Source organism: Galeopterus variegatus, unplaced genomic scaffold, assembly GCF_000696425.1.
Source record: "Galeopterus variegatus unplaced genomic scaffold, G_variegatus-3.0.2 Scaffold10554, whole genome shotgun sequence".
Lineage (NCBI taxonomy): Eukaryota > Metazoa > Chordata > Mammalia > Dermoptera > Cynocephalidae > Galeopterus > Galeopterus variegatus.
Window position 1 is genome coordinate 11,881 of NW_007736665.1, and position 2,674 is coordinate 14,554.

The 2,674-nt window shown below is 40.4% G+C and overlaps 1 pseudogene; it reads left to right on the forward strand.

Moving 5' to 3' along the window:
- The window catches only part of LOC103610073, a 39,164-nt pseudogene that overhangs the window by 3,756 nt on the left and 32,734 nt on the right, over positions 1-2,674 (forward strand).

The window sequence follows — 2,674 nt, forward strand, 5'->3', positions numbered from 1 at the left end:
GTGACCCAGAAACTATTTAAAATTTTTTGGATAAAAATTCCAAAATGACTGAAGCCCCAGAAAGAATGCTTGTCAAAATCACAAGTAAAGCATTGTTGGTTTGTTTCTTGGAATCAATGGCATTGTTCATTCATTCTTTACCCTCAAGGTCAAACAGTCAGTCATGCATATTTTTGAAGGCGCATTGTGAAACATTCTCAAGATTTTATGTGAGGAGTTTTTGTAAATGAAACCAGCCTGCCAAAGTTCTCTTATGAAGACTGAGCTGAGGCTTGCAAGGAATGCGGAGGGCAACAAAATATGCCTTTATAAAAGATACATTTGAGGTTGGAAAGTAATGGGGTAGCCCTTTCAAAGAACAGATGGTATAACTTGAACATATGACAAAAACCAGAACTGCAGTTTTGGAATGGGCACCAGAATAAAAATCAAACGTTATGAGTTCTGGTCCCAGCTCTAGTTCTACTTATTAGCTCTGTGCCCTTGGGCAAGTTTTTAAGAATCCCCGAGTTTCAGTTTGTATGTTTGTAAAAGAGACGTATACTATCTGCATTGCTTCCCTTGGAGCACTGTTGTGAGGTTTGTAGAAACATTTTGAAAACTGTAACAGAAGGTGTTTTCCTGATCATTTTGCTTTCACGGGGTTTTTTAAAATTTATTTATTTTATGTGACCAGCAAGGGGATCGCAGTCCTTGGCATGGTGTCGCCCGCACCGCGTTCAGCCAGTGAGCGCACTGGCCATCCCTATATAGGATCTGAACCTGCGGCCTTGGTGCTCCCAGCGCCGCTGAGCCACGGGGTGGGCCCGCTTTCATGTTTTTCATTAAGAGGAAAGATAGTCCACTTGGGGAGACTAGAACATATCATCATAAGGGATTCAAGTTTATGAAGAGATATAGGAAATAGAAATAGCAGGTGTGCTATAGATATTGTACATCTGCCTTTAGTAACATTTAACACATATTAATAACTTTTATCTTGATATCTGGTTCTAGTAAATTTGCAGGTGATGCATCAGCTGAACTCAGTAGATCTCAACGTAAAGGTCACTAGTGTCTTCGGAAAGATTTTCAGCTGCAGAGCTCTGCCATTGACCCTAGTTGTTCATTACTTTTATTGTGATTTTAATGAAGTCATTGAAGTGATGCTTTCTATATTTGTAGATGAATCTAAGAGATGGCAAGGGTGGGGGCTAGGCATTTAATACAACTAATGCTAGAACTTCATGGCCTGTACTTAGTGATTGTACATGATAAATATAACCACAGGGTGTATTCTGTCTATTCTCCTGTAGGTATTTTTCTGGGCATACCATTTTACATAGTTATACTGTATGTAAAATTTTTGTATCCCACTTTTTAAACTTAGTATTATATCATAAAATATTTTTTCATGTTATAATAGAAATGTTTTCAATGTCTGCCTAATATTATATGGAGTAGATGCACCATAATTTACTTAACCATTTTCCTTATTGTTGAACATTACAAATGTTTTNAATTTAAAATAATCCTCAGTTCTTGTCTTTTCAGTTTATGGTACTAAAACACTGTATTAAAAGCACACTAGATGGCTGTAGAAACTTCTTACATGAGGATTAGTTCTGACATCCAGCTTTCCCTCCTTGTCAGATCTTAGAGTCTCTGTGGATTGTTATGAGCCGGAACGTGAGCCTGCTTTTTACCACTGTCACCACGCTCCTGACTATCCTCTTCTACAGCGGGACTGCCCTTCTCAATTTCGTACTCTCTCTGGTATGTACATGTAGATAAGTACATATCACACTTCCTTCCCCACTACAGTGTATTCTTGGTTCTGTTTGCATTTGCCAATATGTGTCTTCCTTTAGTTTTCAAATGTGATTTTTTAGGAGATACTGTCCTTTGTTTTGCAGATAATATTCCTGACCACACTGTTTTATCTATTAAGTTCCAGTGATGAGTACTACAAGCCAGTGAAGTGGGTGATAAGCCTGACACCACTCTCTCAGCCAGGCCCTTCTTCCAATATTATTGGCCAGTCTGTGGAGGAAGCTATCAGGTAGGGATGAGATCTGTGCTGTTCTTATTTCTTTCAGAAACTGCTTTCCATGAGAAGTCTGTGTTCTGTCTTGAGCTTCCTAGTGATAGTCAGTGCTAAACTAGTGAAGGACTCTGGTGTTTTCAAGATTTTTATCTCATTTTGAGAGGATGATATGACTAGTGCAAATGCTAATAAGGAAAAAATTCAAAGCAGTTTCAGTATCCTGCTCTCGAGCCTGTGATCTACGAAGATATACTGGCATGTCTCCATCTGCCTTCCATCAGCGGGCCCTTAGGCCAGCTGTCCTCACTGTCATGTCGCTGGCTCAGGATAGTGCCCTCTTCTAGTGCACATGCCCCCCTCACCTCCTCTCAGAACCCTCATCCTGGTGTTAGGAGTTCCGGCTTTGCTCCAGGAAGAGAGTACATGGCCTCTCTCTTTCTTGCTTTCTCCCTCTGCAGCCAGGCTATGCCCTCTGTAGGGTGCAGGTTGGATAGTAGAAATGCAGTCTCTTTGGTTATCTCCAGGTTATAGACCTTGTGTGCCTTGCAGGTTCTGATCAGAAACTTCCATCATTCCTTCTGGGGTCCGTGTATTGCAGGCTTGATTTCTGAATGTGATTCTTCTTCAAATTGTGTTCTCCATAAGCGC